The 17,760-nt window shown below is 52.8% G+C and overlaps 1 long non-coding RNA gene across 1 annotated transcript; it reads right to left on the bottom strand.

Moving 5' to 3' along the window:
- Positions 1-4,644: 4,644 nt before the first annotated feature.
- On the bottom strand, positions 4,645-9,739 carry LOC138917758 (uncharacterized). Its single transcript, XR_011426205.1, has 2 exons — positions 9,451-9,739; positions 4,645-6,841 (listed from the first exon to the last, which is right to left on the bottom strand). It is a non-coding gene; the product is annotated as an uncharacterized lncRNA (long non-coding RNA).
- Between the last annotated feature and the right edge of the window lie 8,021 nt (positions 9,740-17,760).

Below are 17,760 nucleotides of genomic sequence, written 5' to 3'. Positions count from 1 at the left end.
CTCAGGGGAGCAAGCAAGATGTCTCAGCAGCACCAGGCTCTGTGCTGAGGGAGAGGAAAGGGAAGTCTCAGGCGGGAAGGCAACCAATGGCTCAGGCACCCTCCACAGGCAGGAGGAGCAGGGCCCCACACGCTCAGAGTCTCCAGAAGACTGCCCTGCTGGGCAGAGAGAGACACCAATCTCTCCCAATCTTAGCCCCCTCTCCTCGGTCCAAAGAGGCAAGATGAGGTGGGGGAAAGAGGGCTGGCCTCGGCCCCACCACTGACCTGCTACCTGACTGCCCGCAAGGCTCCCCTCTAGCACGGAGCCTGTTTCTTCCACAGTAAAATCCAAAGTTGAGTTCTAACATCTCAAAGGCACTGCTGGCTCCAAAATCATGATTCTTCCTGAGAGGACCCCTGCCCAAGTGGGACAAGTCACCACAGCCTTGGGGGACTGAACAAGTCCTCCAAGAAGAGATGGGGACACGGGGCTGCACCTTTACCTCCTCTCTGGCTTTTCTGGAGCTGACCTCCTTGTGGAGGGTCTCGAAGCCCTTTGCCCAGGTCACTGTGGTGCGATTTCACACCAACGGGGCTGCTCCAGGCCCGGGCTTCCCTGTGGAAGCAGCCAGAAGCCGCCATCCAGCTGGCAACATGTGGAATCTCGGACAAAGGCCATGTGTAAATCACCCATAAAATTACTCTGCTGCTCCCCGCCCAGCTCTAATGGACCCCACAGAATAATTTATGAAACCCAAGTGGGGAAGACTTCATCCGCCACCCAGGGCCGTGAAGCCAAGGGTCTCCTGGTTGTTTCCAACTGCCCCAGGGGCCCCGGGTTGGAACGGAGGAGCTCCCCTCATGCACGTTCCTCCAAGCTCCAACACAGGGGGTTCTTCCACGTCTGTGAAGGCCTGGGTGTCACGGCCTCAGAAGAAGGACTTGGCCAGAAACACGGGGTTCCCAGAGCCATTTATCACCAGGATGTAGAGTGAAGACTGATATACTCACATAGCGTTTCATATACTTTTTCCAAATGTCTATTTTGTTATTAAAATTTAAAAATGGGGGTTAGCCCGGTGGCATAATGGTTAAGTTCATGACTCTGCTTTGGTGGCCCAGGATTCACAGGTTCAGGTCGCGGGCACAGACCTACACATTACTCGTAAAGTCATGCTGTGGTTGCATCCCACATACAAAATAGAGGAAGATTGGCACAGTTGTCAGCTCAGGGACAATCTTCTTCACCAAAAAAAAAAACAAAAATGATGCCTACAGAGAGTTAAAAAATCAAATAGCACACAAAGTTATACAATGAAAAGAAAAAGTCCCCCATCTAACATTGAAAGAATCAGCTCATGAGGAGAGGCTGGTCCCCACTCTGAAGATGAGGAAACTGCAAGAAGAGAGATCAAGCGACTTGTCCAAGGTCACTCAGCTGGTCTGGAATGGAGCCCAGGACCTGGGAGTGCCCCAGTAACTGGTCCCTCTGATGGCATTTGCTACACTTTGCATCCCAGCTCTGGGAGATCTGAAGGGGCTCCCATGGGAGCGGAGGTGGTTCTGGTCCTTCCTGTGCACCTGCGGGGCCTGGCATCCAGCACCTCATCCACCAGCAGGCTCCTCAGCTCCCGGCTCGGCAACCCCAGGTCCTCATGGAGCCTGCTTCATCTTGCCCCCATGCATGACTCTGGCTGAGCCCCTCAAGCCCCCCTAGTGAAGCCCTACTAGAAACTCTCTCATCTACCGCCTAAGCTCTAAGCTGCAGAACCCGGGCCCGGATGTCCTACTGGGCATCCTGAATGCCCAGTCTGCACACAACCCTTCTGCACATAGCTGAGAGGGTCTGAGCTAGGGCTGGCGGGACGTGGGAAGGGAGAGGGAGAGTTTCGAGTCCAGTGCCTGGGGGATGGGGCCCTAACAACCAGAGCAGACTCGAGGAGAGGGCACAACACACAATGGTTACTTGAATGAGAATAAAGAAACGAAAACTGTTACCTCATTTGGGAACAAATTAACTTGCCGCACCATTGGACCCTTGGGAAAGGTCCAGTAGACCATGAGAAAGGCAGCCCAGAGACCACCAGGGCCAGACCACCTGCTGGAGGGCCGGAGGCCACCCCAGCCGTGGCAGGATGACAGTATCCTGGGGGCCTGGCCCAGCCAGCACTGTTCGATCCAGGACAAGCCCCGGAATCGTCTGAACCCCAAAAACACCTAGAGTCAAGAGCCCTGAATTTTGGGAGAGCCCAGGACAGAACAATTTATGGCCTTGAACAGAATCGCAGAGGAGAAGCGAAAGGGTATCTGTGGTCATAAAATCTCCCCCCGCCCCACCCCAGGCATGGGTCCTCTCCACAGCCTCCCTGACAAGCAGCCATCCTCCCTTGTCTTAAACACTTCCTCCAGGAGCGTCTCGCCCTGGAAGTCAGCTCATTCCCTGGTTGAAATTTGCATTTCTTTGAAAGTTTTTTTACTAGACTAGAATCTGCCTTTTTATAATTTCAGCTAACTGGCTCAAGTCTAGTCTCTTAAAGCAGTTTTTGGCAACATTTTTTTCCTCTATAACATGTAACTGATGACCTCCGAATGCATATCCAGGGGCATCCACTCATGCACTCATTCAACACATTTACTGAGCTCCAGGTGCCAGGCACTGGTGCAGAGCAGAGCATGAAAGAGACAAAAGCCCCTGCCTCATAGACCCTATACCTATTGTTGCTCATAATAATAAGTAAAATACACAGTATGTCAAATAGAGATAAGTAGAAAAATAAGTAAATAAAGCAAGCAAGGGAGGGAGAAGTCCTCAGGGTACGTTTTTAAATAGAGTGGTCAGAGAAGGCCTCATTGAGTAAAGACCTAAGCACAGAGGGAGCAAGCAAGCCATGCAGCGGGAGCAGTAGGTGCAAAGGCCCTGAGGTAGCAAAGGCTGGGCACAGATGGTATGGGCTTCAGGATGGCCACAATTCTACAGAGTCTAGGTAAACGCCACCCTTAGCTCTCCACCCGATGCAGAACTGGGAATGCAAGACAATAAGAAGGACATTTTAGAGATGGACCTTGAATCTGCTCTAATTTCTTTCTTAAGGTACATTGGTACTTGATTATTAGCAACAGATTATGGTGGCAACACGCCTCACAGTGAAGACCACTCCCCAGGGCATCGCCACCCAGGGCTGAGACGGCTCTCCTGGAGACCATCACAACCAACTCAGCCTTCTCTTTGGAGAAGAGAAGAGAGCACTCACAGCCCTCACTGTCCTCCTGTCCTGCCATGGACCTGCGCCAGCCTGTCTAGGTCAATCAATCAGTCTCCATCCTTTCGTAATCGCGACGTGCAGCTCACACACAAAAGATGGAGCAAAGGCACACGGCACATCCGTTCACACACAACTCAGGTTGCCTTAACCCAGACGCGTGACCTCCATGTTGGGGAGTCCGTGCGCGGGGCCGCCCTCCCCCTCGCCAGCCACGTCACCTCCAATACCAGAAACATGTATCACACAGATCTTTTCCTCTTTTTTTAAGATGTTCCCAAGAAAATCTGTATTTAATTTATGGGCAATTTATAATGGAAATAGACCATATAAAATGTATACAAATGTGTAGGTCTGTACGTAGGGCTGGAAGGAGACAGTGCGGCTTAGCAATAATTAACGTGCAGCGTCTCTTCCCCACTGCCAGGTAGACGCTTGGATTGCCCGAACTCTCATTAAACTTAAACCAGAAAGGGCTCAGGGGCCGAGGTCCAAACATTCCTCAACTCTACGGAGGCCGTCAGGACACGGAGCGACGACAATACATTTCACCAGCGTTGCCAGAGGCTTGTTTAAGTTTAGAAGATGCCTGTATTGCATTACTTGGACAGAGGGAGCCAGCCTGTGCTCCACAATCAATTTTCTGGAGCAGCAAAATCATTTCCAACCAAGCCAACCCCAAACCAATGTGAGGCCGCAGGGCTGGCGGAGCGGTCAGCGGACACCCGGGACACCTCTCTGTCCCCACGTCTGGCTCCTCAGCCCCCAAAGGCAGGACGGCTGCTGCTCCCAGCCCAGAGCCGCCCTGTTCGAGTCAAAGAAGAGTTACAGAGAACCTCAGAGTTGCCAAAAGCTATTTCCAGGGGACTTTGATCAACTGATGCTGTAATCTCTGAAGAGAAACATGCCTCATTGAGAAGGTATTCTTTGGTGTCATTCCCAAGGAGAAGGCATACTTGTTTTTGGAATAACAGAGCGCTCTCTCTCTCCCTCTTGTTCTTGTTCTCTCCCTCTCTCTCCCGGCCATGAGCACTCTAATTGTGATGGTGCACAAACAATGCTGAACGCAGGGAGAGGTCATAGAACACGCCGTCAGCCAGAAAAGCCTGTTTTCAGCGATGCCCAGTTAGGAGCCAAAATCCTAGATGGCGGCGAGACCACAACCTCAGGGCAAATGCCAGGCTCCAGCCTCCCCCTCCACCAAGGATTCCTTGCCTCTGACCCAGTTCAGGGTGAGACCCCATTGTGGGAGAGGCAGGGCCCCCTAAAACACATATGGGTCCCTCAGATCCCCTGAATGCCACGATGAAGGGTGGTACATTGAAATCAGTTTTTCCTGGCGTATTCTGACATGGCTTAGATCAATTACCTCATTTTTCAACAATGAAAAGATTAAACAGTTGTTAAGGGTTATAAAATGATTTAATATGCTATTAAGCGGAGATGTAAACCGTCAAAGTTTAAGTTTCCAGAGAGAGACTTAAATATCAATTATATTCGCATCCAATTTGTACGCAGCTCCCCCCGCACGCCCCCTGCGCCCCCAGAAGCCCACATTAGGGGCAGCCCCCACCCTCACCACGGGGACACAGCCCGTGAAGGCAGCTTTGAAAATCCAGTTCCTGTGCGTCGGTTTCAGGAGAATTTGTCATGGCCGCGGAAACCAGGCTCAGACTGTTCACAACACTTTTTTTCTTTGAAATGGAGAAAAACATCAAATTTTGGAGAAATTTGGGGTCTATGTATTCATGTTGAATGATGGGGAAGGACGGCTAAGTACCTTATTTGAAACCAGAGTAGGATCTTAACTTCTGAGCTCGCGCTGGTTTTCACTCATTCACTGCTGGCAACATTTCAAAGGGTCATTTCTTTTTTCAAATTACTTTGTAAGGCAACATGAAAAAAATCTTCTCTTCATCCGTCTCCTCTCTTAGCATTAACTTTTAAAAATATTGGTTCTTCAGTCTCACTTTACCCCTCCAAACAGTTCAGCCTGAAAGCCTGCAGCCCCTGACACTGACATCTTCTGATTGACACGGCACCCAGTTGACATGATCAAGCAAAGGCAGGAAAGCGGGCATCTTGTCTCAGTTCACCTCTCGGACCCTGGACAGGTGTCAGTAGTGGGGACCCGTCATGAGGATGACTCCATAACCCATTTCATCAATTCCAACCACAAGAGGGACACGAAGGTGGACCCTGCTGCGTGAGGAGCTCTGAGCCAGTCCTCATAGAACAGAGATGTGACCTCACCTCCCTGTGGTCTCTCTCTGTTCAATCCAACCAGAGGAAATCACCTAAGAGCGGCACCAGGAAGGGAGGCTCTACAACACTGTCCTGTGGTCACAGGAGGCTCCCTGTCCCCGCCAGGTCCCCAGGCCCCCGTTTCCCTCCTTCACATCCCAGGAAGTCTTTAAAGATGATGGAGAAGGAATCCAGTGGTGGGAAGCAGGGTGACCCCGCTCCGGACAAGTCTGGGGGAATCAGCTGAAAGAACATTTGGGAAAATGTTTTGCAGAGTGAATATCTCCCGACCCCAAACTCCCGCTGCCCCACGCCCAAGGAACCAGAAAGCCCATCTCAGGGCAAGATTTGGTTGCAATTATTAAAAAATGCACATTCCATGTTTGTCAAGGAGAAGCCAAACCCTCCAAATGAGCAGCACAAGAAAGCAGCCCAAACCTGGACTGCTGTCTTCAGAAACGGCTCTCGAGTTTCTCGTGCCACTGAATCGCACCATGTGGGTTACTCCGACGAGAGGAGCAGGGCTCTCTGGGCGCCCCTGAGCCCTCAGCACAGCAGGCCCTCGCTGCAAGACTGAGTGGTTTGCAGAGTGCTATTCACAGTTACTCACCAGGCAAATGAAGCAAGTTTCACTGTGGGTTTGGCCTTTTTTTCTTTTTCAGAGAAAGCTGGGCCTGTGCATGAGGAAGCACTGAGCTGAGACCTTCCACGCCCACTGTGTGTGCAAGGATTGAACTCATGGTCTGCTGGTCGAAGCCATGACTCACATGCATCGCCAAGTGTGAGGCCCACAGGGCCGGTGAAAAGCAGCCAGTGACTTCGAAATTTCCCTTCTCTTCTTCCCCCTTCTCTCACCAGGCTGCGACAGATGAATAGCCTCGAGGTCCCATTCCTTTTGACTTGTTTGGTTTCCCAGTTGTGCTCTGGACACCAGGGAGCGGGTCTCTGAGAGAGCTGGAACCCTCTCCTCATCCATCGCACCAGCCACACCCGCCAGGTGTCCGGCTCCAAAGGATGGGCATGTATCCAAGTGAGGTGGGATACGGTTCTGGACAGAACAGCGGCGTATCAATCAACCACATCCAGAGCACCTTCGCCAGAGGCCCAGGTGGGTTCTTGCCATTAGAAGGTCTCCTCTCCTGTTTCTGACGAGTCGAGGCCCCTGTGCTGTTTCTGTAGCATAAAGAAGCTTTAACAAAGGCGGGGGTGCAGGCGTTCACTGGCAAGTGGGGACGGCCACGAGCCTGAGCAGAAAGCCGTCCTCTGGCACAGCAGGCTCTATCTTCCCCAAAAGGTACCCTGCACGGGTCTCGGAGACGTGGGCAAAGCTCCACCAAGGAAGGTAGACTCAGGGTTCTGTTAAGTGAGAGCAAAAACGAAGTCAAAATGATCCAAATTATCATCTTCAGTGCTTCAGTTTCTGCCATTTGAAAACTTTGTTTTGGGTCTGAAAAGGGGCAGTTGGGGATCCCAGCAGAAGCAAATGAACTGAGGGCTCTGCCCCTGAGGGGACCCTGGCCAAGTGTCCCCAGCCCCCTCTACCACCTGCCCAGGTGTTCTACCAGCAGAGCACACAGGATCCCTGCCCAGAGTCTCAGGGGGGAAGCTTGCCCCCACCTCGGGCTGCACAGGCCCGGATTTCCTGAGAAGCCATTATCAGAGCTGTTTCTAGAAGTGACTGCCTGTTTCCTTCCATATAAAGGACGTTTGGCAAGGCTGAGCGCTCTCCTGAAATGAGCTGAGCAAATGCCTCTTGTTCTTTGGAGCGTCATGTAAAAAGACGGGACAAAGCTGATGCTTTGTACATGAATGAGGCTGTGAAAGGCGCCCTGGAGGGTCTTCCTGCAATAGTCAGTCTCCTGCCGGGAGCAGAGACGACAGCCACACTTTCCTCCCAGCCTGGCCGCTGTGCACAGAGCAGTTCCCAGAAAACTGGGGTGAAGGAAAAGAGCCCCTAGTGCCTGAGTCACCCCAGAATCCATAGTGCCATTTGACAGACCCCAGGACCCCCACTTGGTGCCTAACACATCTAGCTCCCAGGAAAGCACTTCCAGAATCCCCAGGCATGCTAGGAGCCCTTCTCTGCTCTTTATACACATATGTCACGAAATCCTCAGGTGACCTTTGCAGTGGTGTTAGTATACCCCAGGTTCCAGATGAGGACACGGAGGTGAAATGTCACACTTGTAGGAAGCAGTGAAGCCGGACAGGAGTGCATTTCTCCCGACTCAGCTGTGTTCTTTCTCACACCGACCACATGTGCATGAGAACACATACCCACTCATTCACATGCTCTCACACACCCACTCATTCACACACTCTCAGACACCCTCACACACACATACATGAGACTCTCTGTGAGTGACAGACCCTGGCACGCCCTGGCAGCTGGTTACCCACAGCCCCGGCTTCCAGAAGAACCACGACTCCCTCAGTTTTTCCTGGGGGGCCAGTGTAAGGGCAGGATTTGGGATCGAAATATATAAATAACAGATCACCACACTCAGATCATCTTGTTTCAGTGCAACCGCAATCCCGCGACCCTTCGTTACTCTCAAAACCATTCTTGTCATATAATATATGAACTATGCATAAACAATTCTGGGTTATGATGGGTTTCCTAAAACTAAGAGAATTTCAGCCATAACACTGACATTTTGTTTCTGGAAATTAAAGCCTGGGAACAGTGGAAATAAAGTCCATCAATTTATGAATTGTATTTCCGCACATACTTCAATTCCCAGCGCTGTGGGGAAACAAACGAGATCTTGTTTCTGACGGCCTTGCCACGGAGACCGGCAGGTCTGACTCTCCTCGGTTTTCCATTTCATACCAGGAAGCCAGGCTCTCCAAATAAGGTCCCTGCTAAGATGCGAGTGAGCTAATGCTTCAGGAAGTGACAGGAACACACCCAAGCCAGAGGGACTTGCTAACTGCTCCCGGGATCCGGGCACCCGCTGCGGCTGCCCAGTTGTGGCAGGAAGGGGCACACGCTTAAGAGAGATGGCCAGGGCTTCGGCGGGGACCCCAGTGTCTCAGGCAGCCAGGTTTGCATCCTGATTTGAACCAGGCCTGGCCACACTGCAGGGGGACTGGTTTGTGTGTCTGCCTGTCCCCTGACTGACCTTCGGCGGGCTGGGGACACAGACCCCCCACATGCCCAGCAAGTTGGAGGCCCCATCAATGTTTGCTGAATGATTACTGAGGGAGGTTTTAAAATGACTCCAGGGAGGCAAAGAAGGGCAAACCAGGTGGGACTTGTGTCTAGAGATGATAGTCTAGCAAACTGAGCCGGCAATGAGGCTGGAACCCCAGGTGGCAAAGCTGAGGGGCCGGGGCCTGGAATGAGCAGAGGGAAAAGCACGGAGTTCAATGAGATGAGGACTTTGGCGATGAGAGGAGACTAGAGGTGGGAGCAGCAGTCAGGATGAACAGATCCCTGGTGGTGTTTCCCCTTCTGGAAGGGCGCCAGAGGGCCTGGAGGGGCAGCCTGCTGCCCGCACATCCCACGCTTGCTCCTGCATGGACAAGGGTTTCCTCAGCCAGGATGGCCTCCCTGCCTCTTTCTCCGAGACAAACCCATCCATCCCTCAAAGCCCTGCTCAAGGTCCACCTCCTCCAGGAAGCTTTCCCTGAACTCCTCAAAGGGCACAACGCCCTTCTTCCTTCCCGGCTCCAGTTTCTACTGCGCAGTCTGTTCTGCCCAGCCCAGCTGTCAGCTCAGGGCCGTGACAGGCAGAGCAAGCATCGCACAGGTTCATAGTACCGCCACAGGGGACTGCACTCTTTGGGAAGAAGGCCACTTTTACCCCATGGGCTTCCCCCAAAGTGTGGTTCATCCCAGGGCAGACACACCAGGGCCAGGGGGAGGGACCCGCCAAACCTGAGGGAGATTGGCCTGGGAGGGGACCAGCCAGCCCACCCAGCCCCTTCCCGTTTCTCCACCCACCAGGGACTCTGCTCACCTGAACCAGAGCTTCTTAGCCCCTTCTTCAAGACTCCTGGAGAAAAAGGCTTCTGAGCCCAGTTTAGAAGGCAGCTCCACCTTCTGCGCCTCCCCCCAGAACCCCCAGCTCCCCCACCTTGCCAGCCCTCCGCAGCTGAAAACCATAGGTGACCACTCTCTAAAACCAGGCAGTGTGGCCTGCCCGGTGCCAACACTTTCTGGGCGTCATCACATCCAGCCAGCCCCACTCCCAGTGGGCTAACTAGGCCTGGTTGCCGGCACCATCCATCCCCAGGGGCAACTTGTCTGGTCAGAGTGGCTGAAAACAGCCCTACCCCTGTGAGCAATCCTACTTTTACGAGGCCGGAGAGGAGCGGAAGGGAGAAGAGGCAGGAGGGCAGGGCAGAGCTCTGGTCTTGGGCCTTCCACTGAGGACGGAGGTGGGAAGACTGGCTCTTGTCTCTCCTGGCTGGGGTGAGGGATGGGCCTGCACAGAGGACCCCACCTGCAAAGAAGCCAGAAGGAGCCCTGGGCCTCCAGGTCAGCAGCACAGACACAGGCTCCAGGACTCTGTCCCCCATCATAAGGAAAACACACAACATATTTAATCAATTACTTGGGGGCACTCGCATGACAAAATTATTCTTCATTCAACAAAGGGTCCTCTTTAGGAATTAACAAACTCCTCTTGAACACGTAAGTACCCCTAGGAGAACTAAGTGAGGCCTTTCCCTGGGAATCACACTACCTAGGTGTTAGTCACTCACCCCTTAGTATGAATGAGCTTAATCAGATTGCTTTCCTGCTGCCTTCTGGTAGAATTCAACTTTCCTGAAAGAATGGATTCTGTGGGGGACTGATACAGGGTGGGTCATTTTGGAACAAGGGGCCCAATATGAGGCTGGGAAGAACGGGGAGAGAAAGAAGATTTGTTCAGCCAGCGGGGCAAATAAGGAGACAAAGGACAAGAGCCAGCCGATCGCAGTTAGAGGCCCAGAGGGACGAACCGAGGATCCGAAACAGCCACCCAGACTTGGGCACTGTATACGTGTGCTAGGGTGCTGTAACAAAGTACCAAAAACTTTACAGAAGTTTACTGTCTCCCAGTTCTGGAGGCCAGAAGTCCGAGATCAGGCGTCAGCAGGGTTGCTTCCTTCTGGGGGCTGTGGGGACAATCTGGTCAGGCCGCTCCCCCGGCTTCTGGGGTTTGTTGACATCTTTGACATCACCCGCTTGTAGAAGCATCACCCCGACCTCTGCCTTCACCTACACACGGCGTTCTCCCCGCGTGCTTGTCTGCGTCCAAATTCCCCCCTTTGATAAGGACACCGTCATACTGGATTGGGGGGCCTCTCCAGTCCAGTATGACCTCATCTTAACTGACGACATCTGCAGCAGCCGTATTTCCAAATAAGGTCACATGCTGAGTGCAGGGGGTGAGGACTCCCACACGTGAATTTAGGGACACAATTCAACCCATTACAGGCAACTTTCGGGGATGGAACTGCACCAGAGGGGACCTCGGCCCTGACGAGCTGAGTGACCCCAAGCAGGGCACGCCTCCATCTGACCCTCAGTCTATGGCATGGGGCTGGCGGTCCCTTCCCACTGCCCCCAGCACATGGAGGGGGTCCTGAGGACAGCCTTGTGCTCCTCGGGCACCAGGGCAGTCAACGGCTCAGCAGCCCCTGGCCTGACTAGAGCTTCGAGGCTACTCCATCCCTCCAATGAGATCATAGGCAGAGCTGCCAACACTCCCAAGCCCCGGGGATAGGGAGCTGGGACACGGGAGGGTGAAAAAGTCCCAGCCTGACTCCAGGAGCCCTGGAGACGTCGTAAATGGGTAAGCCCCAGGGACCACACGGTCGAGACCTCCTCAGAAAAGCATTCTGTTGAACAATCCCAATAAATTCCTGGCGTTGCCTACTAACAGCTTGTGCTTTCAGGGAGCAACAGCGCTATCTCTGGCCCACCCGGGCCCCCGCCTTCAGAACAGAGCCAGACAAGGGGACGTATCTTCCCAGCACCCATCACAGGCCAGCACACAGTCAGCCCTCAAGGAGCCTCCGACTGAGAAAGGTAGGCCCACTCGTGGGGCGAGGGCGACACCCAGTGGTCATCAAGAAAATGGCACTCTCACGCCCCGCGGCAGAGCAAGAGAGAAGGAAGATGCCCCATGAGCCCGTGGCTGTGTCAGATTTGACTCCCACATCCTCTGGACTCCAAGTGGAGACCCCAGGTCCTAGGAGGGACAGCAAGGCCTCCTCCGCTTCTCAGGGCCATCCAGCTGCCTGCACAGCTGTTTAAAGAACAAAGCCATGCACGAGAGTGGGGCGGCTGCGCCCTCACATTGACACCGCTCGTGCGGACTGTACAGTCGCGCTGCCCCTTTTGTTCCGTCCCCGGAGGAACACACGCGGCAGGACCCCCAGACGCCCCCCAGCAGGCCCAGCGTCGGGGAGCAGAGGGAACCCGATAGCGACCTGGGCTCCCGGCCTGGCTCCGCACCAGGACAAGGAAGGCCCTGCGTCTGCCCGGATTCACGCGCCCCATCCCTGCAGTCGGGGGTCCGTGGGGTTACAGTAAACCACTTCTGAGGGTATTCACCGCTCAGAGGCCCTCTGGTCATTGTGAGCAACCTTCAAGATCCTGAGCCTTGACGTCAGACAGGGCTGGGTTCAAATCCTGCCTCCGCCCTAAACCTGCTCTACGGTCTTGGGCAAATCACTTAACTCCTATAGACGTGTTTCCTCTTATCTAAAATAGGTTTTTAAAAGAACCGCTTCACAGTGTTACCGAGACGATTCTCAGATACAGTGTATGGCAAGCACCCCACACCAGCCTTTCCCGGAGCAGGTGCTGGGTAGTGGGCGGCTCTGACTTTAGCCTCAGTTCTACTGCACATGTCTGACAGCTTCACACAGAATTCAGTCATCATGGAAGATCAGAGAAGGCATCCACTTCCTCTGCCCTTTGCAGAGCCTCCTGGCCATGACCTCACACAGCCCTGGTCACGCATCCCCCACATAAGCTGCCGGGGCCACTCACTGACTGCCTCAGGGTCAAGTCCACGTTGATCCCGCCCTGCATTCCACCAGGAACCCCAATTATCCTTCCTAGAGGCTCTCTGCACCACTGCCCCATCCCCGACCCCTCCAGCTGCCCCGAGAAAGCTGGAAAAACCCAGAGAAGAGCAGGGCAGGTCCCCTCTGCTCTCTCCTCGTGGGGCTGGCCCAAGGCAGAGCCCTGGAGCCCAGGGACGGGGAACAGGGGAGGAGGCCCAGCCACAGCCAGGCTCAGAAGCACTCAGCAGAGAGGAAGGGAGGGCTCCCGAAAGTTAAAAGATGCGGTTGTCACTGCTGTGGAGGGAACAAACTGGCCAAGCATCCACTTCCTCAGGCAGCAGGCGTTGAGGAAATCTGAGTTCCAAGCCCTGGTGAGACCCCTGGACCCTTCTGCTGGGGGAAATCGGGGCATTCCTGTTGGGCTGGGGGCTCCGCCCCTGCCCAAGGCCCAGCCTCCCTGTGTGGCTGGAGACCACCCTCCCTCCAAATGTCACCATCAGCCCTCCAGCCACAGAGCTGGTGGCAGCCTGGGACACGCCCAGAGGGTCTATCAACTCAATGACTTTAGATGAGGGAAATCAGGCCCTGAGGGCTTAGGGGAGATGCCCAGAGCCACGGAGCCAGTAAGTGGCAGAAGCAGGTGCAATTAAGTTTAATCGTATTTAATATGATCCAATATATCCAAATACGCTATCATTTTGACACAGAGTCAACATAAAAAATTATTCATGAGATATTTTACATTCTTTTATTGGTACCAAATCTCCAAAATCTGGTATATATTTAACACTTACAGCACATCTCGCTTTGGACACTAAATTTTCATCAAAAATACTTGATCTGTATTTAGACTTCATAAACTTTACAGGTGGGAAAATAGCTTCACATACTTTAAATGTAAATTTGCTGTTCCAAACACCCTTTAAACTTTTCCAGTAACTGAACTATTTTTTAAGTTAAATTAATTCAAATAAAATTAAAAGTTCAGTTTCTCAGCAGCCGTAGTGCCACATCAAGCGTTCAGTAGCCACACATGTTAGTGTCTACCAAATGGGACAACGTCACTCTAGATCCTTGTGTAATTCTTCAACGAGGTCACACCCAGAGACCCAGCCCTTAGAAATCCATGTCTTTTCTTCTTGCCCTGGCCAAGAACTCAGCGTCTTCGGACTTCATACCTTATAGAGCTGGCTGTGTGTCCCAAACCCCTCCTGCCGATCCACAGGCATGCGTGACAGTCAAAGTATCCATAGGACAGAAGGAAAAATACGGTGCAACTTCTGAGCAAGTAGCCACCACCCCAAAGAGGTAAAGACACCTGTAAAGAATCAGTGGGGTAAAGCCAGTCTGCACATGTCACAGACTCACGGGACCCCAGAGGAGATGCCATCCAGCTGCCACTCTATGCAATTCAGACAGCAGTGGGGCAATGGAGGCCCACACAGAAGAGTAACTTGTCCAGACCACAGAATCAGTAAGTGGCAGAGCCAGAGCTGGAGCCCAGATCCTCATACTCCATTTCCTACAACCTTAGGTTTCCCTAGGAAGACCCACTCATACACCACAGCAGCACCTGGGGGGACATGCCCCACCCAGTCGCTAGCCCGGGAGAGCCCAGCAAGCCCTGCCCCAGCTCATGTCCTTCTCATCTGTAAAATGAGGGGTGTGTTTGTTCCCTAGGGCTGCTGTAACAAACTTGTGGCTCAAAATAACAGAAATGTATCCTCTCATAGTCCTGGAGGCCAGAAATCTGACATCAGGAGTTGGAAGGACCACACTCCCTCAGAGGCTCTAGCAGAGGATCCTTCCTTGCATCCTCCAGCTTCTGGTGGCTCCTGGCATTCCTTGGCTTATGGCTGCACCACTCCAAATTGGCCCCCATCTTCACATGGCCTTCTCCTCTGTCTCAATCTTCCTCTGCTTTTCTCTTAAAAGGACACTTGTCACTGGATTTAGGTTCCACCCAGATAATCCAGGATGATCTCTTCATCTCAAAATCCTTAACTTAATTATAGCTGCAAAGATTCTCTTTCCAAATAAGGTCACACTCACAGGTTCTGGGGGTTAGGTCAAGGACATATCTCTTGGGGAGCCACCCAGACCAAATGAACTCCAGTCTCACTCAGCTCTAAGTCTCTGACACAAAAATGTCAAAGGGCAACTATCTCTACTACATAAAGAATGCATCCAGGTTGGTAAGAAAAACATCAACCTCTCAAGAGGTGAATGGACAATTTGTATAGACAATTGGAAGATGCTCCAACTAGCAAGCAGACAGATAGGGATGTTGTGCCTTCCTAATGTCAGAGAGATGCGGACTGAGACAAGTCTTAGATGTGTTTAGTCTAAGACTAAGTCTGCACCTGGATGGGGTGCAGCTCTTAAAAACCCAATGCTGGCAAGGATGTATTGAAACTGGGACTTACATGTGGACATACTCTTTCTTCCCAGGGACTTATCGAATTCAATTGCTGATGGGTATGTAAATTGGCAAAACTCGTTGGGGGAAAAAATGTGGCAATGTATTCCAAGAACTTTGAAAATACAATCACACACCATATAATGACATTTCAGTCAATGACGGACTGCATATATGACAGTGGTCCCATGAGATTAGCGCCACATAGCCTACGTATGTGGTAGACTATACCATCTAGGTCTGTGTAAGTACACTCTATGATGTTTGCACGATGACAGAATCACCTAGCCACACATTTCTCAGAATGTATCCCCATCGTCAAGCCATGCACAACTGTAAGATGTCCGTCGGCCGAAAAGTCCCCAGCTGGGAATTCATCCTAAGGACATCATCCTAAAGGACGAATGTTTGTCTCAGCATTATGTATAACATCTAGATATTGCAAACAACCTACACATTCATGAGAATGGGAACAGTTTGCAAAAGCTGTGTTAAAACCAGGAAAACAGGCTAAGTGACTAAATCAGGTCCCTGGGGAGGAGGGCTGGGAGGCTTCTGGGACACGAACAGTGTTCTTGCAAGTGATCAAGAGCACGATGTGTTGGCTTTATAATTATTTCTTAAGCTGTGCATTTGTTTTACGTATTTTTGTGCCTAAATCATATGTTGCAATGGATTGATATAGGCTTTTTTCTTTTCTTAAGAGGTGGATCCAAGAATCCTTAGAACACAAACTTCCCCCGGAACCATGAACTCCATCTGGGGCAGAGCCTTGAAGGGCTCCCAGAACCGTAGGAGGAGTTAAGGCAGGGATTTCTTCCCCGACCTTCCATTAGGTCCAGGGGCCTTGACACACACAGTCCTGATGAGCTTGAACGGAAGGAAGTTCTCAGGTCTTAGGTCCCTAGAGGTAAAAATGGCTTGACCGCTCCGGTCTCTGTCCCGGGCTCCCCGGACGCGGGGAGCAGAGAGGTGGCTGCGCCGCCAAGCAGCCCCGCGCCTCCCTGGGGCGCTACACCCCAGGGCGCGGCGGCCCGCGGCGCCACCTGCCCCCCGGACCTCCCAGCGGCGATCCCCCCCCCCCCCCCACCCCCGCAGCCCTCCCCGCCGCCGGCTGCAGCGCCTGGAGGGAGCGCAGCCCTTTACGCCCCTCGCCCGCCCGGCCCTCGCACCTCCACCCCGGTCACCATGTTCTCCAGTAGGTGGCCCAGCTCCCTCTGCCTCCCCTGCCCCTTCCTCCTCTGCCGCCCAGCCCACCGCCTTCTCTACCGCAAGCCGTCCTTGCTGCTCCTGTTCTGGCCATGGCGGGGGCTCGGGGGCGCCCAAGCCGGCCTCTCTCTGCGCCCAGGTCCGTGAAGGATTGGATAGAAGTGCCCAAGTGGAGTTCCCACACGGCTAGCAGGGACGGGCCCCGCATTCCCTAACTGACCCTCCACGGAGTCCTCCCAGGCTTCGTGGAGAGCAGTCGTCTCCAAGGATCTTCTGGATGAGGCTGTCCTGGACCTTTCTGAACGACAAGGCCTTCCGCCTAGAACTTGATGAGAGGGGACACAAAACTTGTTTGGGTTCTTATGGCTCCATGTCCCAGAGCAAGCTCCTGTCCCCTACTCCACCCACCCTGACCAACCAGGCAAGACTGGCCTGGCAAGGGGGGGCGGGGTAATAGTGAATGGAGGGGCCTCTCACCACAGCCTGCCTTCCAGCTGGGCAATGCCTATCCTTCCATCCATCTCCCTGCCCTCCCCTGCCCCCATGAGGAAGCCCCTGGTCTGTTCCCCTGGAGTCAGCCCTGAGCATTGCCCCTAGTCATCCCGGTGGGAGGGATGCCGAGGGCGGGAAGCCGGCCTCCCACTGTGGTGCTGTGCTGTCTGCAGACTTCTGGGGAAAGCCTGTGTTCCAGGCCTCTGTGCTGGGCTGTCATGTGGTCAACCAGGTGAGGATGCTTCTGAGGGGCACTTGGTCAACTGCCCCAAGAAACAAGAATCCAAGTCTCAAACTCAAACACACAGAAAGGGGCAGATGGCAGCTGGTCCCCACATCTGAGTATTTTTATCTTCAGCTGTTACTTAAGCCAATATGCAAAGGGACAGGGTTAGGTAAATTCAGGTTAACTCTTACCTGGAATGGGAAGACTAGTATTTTCCTGGTCATGTGTATCAAGAATGGCGGAGACTTGAACAGTGATACCAGACTGCCTTCAAGCACTCTGAATGAGCTTATCCTCCCAAACAGGCTCTCACTGATGCCGTCCCTCCTTTATCCCCATTCTGCCTCGATCTTGAGTCACTGGCTGAAAAAGGACTGACTGATTAACCTCCAAGAAACAAGAGCAGGTTTCAGATGAGAGAGGAGATTATAGAAGGACATAGATACCCTAGTCCTTTCTACTCCTCTCATAAAAAGAGAAAATGAGACCCTCATAGCTCTGAGGACTCAACTGAGGGAGGTTGCCAGTCAACCACAGATCTGCAATAGATGAGAACTTCCCAACACATATAGTTCCTGAGACAAGACTCTTCACTGTCACATTTGGAGCTCTCTTCCCTGATGAATGGTTGGTGAAATTAGGGATGGGAACTGTGCCCTATCCCATTGCAGAAGTAGAACACGGGTATAAGATTTGGGAAACTCCCCTCCCAGATGGAAAGCAAGATGTGACTTGAGAATAGTGCCACTGCTACTTCCCCCAAATCCAGCTCTCCTCCTGATTTCCCACAAAATTAGTCCTTTTGGTTAAGACCAAACTTTCTCACTTAAGGGCCTTCTCACTAGACTTCTGGGGAGAAGTAAAAGGACCAAAGAGCATGATGACAAATAGATGCTTGGGAAGGAACAGGACCCCAAC

Source organism: Equus caballus, chromosome 15 (assembly GCF_041296265.1).
Source record: "Equus caballus isolate H_3958 breed thoroughbred chromosome 15, TB-T2T, whole genome shotgun sequence".
In the NCBI taxonomy this organism is placed as follows: domain Eukaryota; kingdom Metazoa; phylum Chordata; class Mammalia; order Perissodactyla; family Equidae; genus Equus; species Equus caballus.
This window is presented reverse-complemented; position numbering and strand designations above follow the sequence as displayed.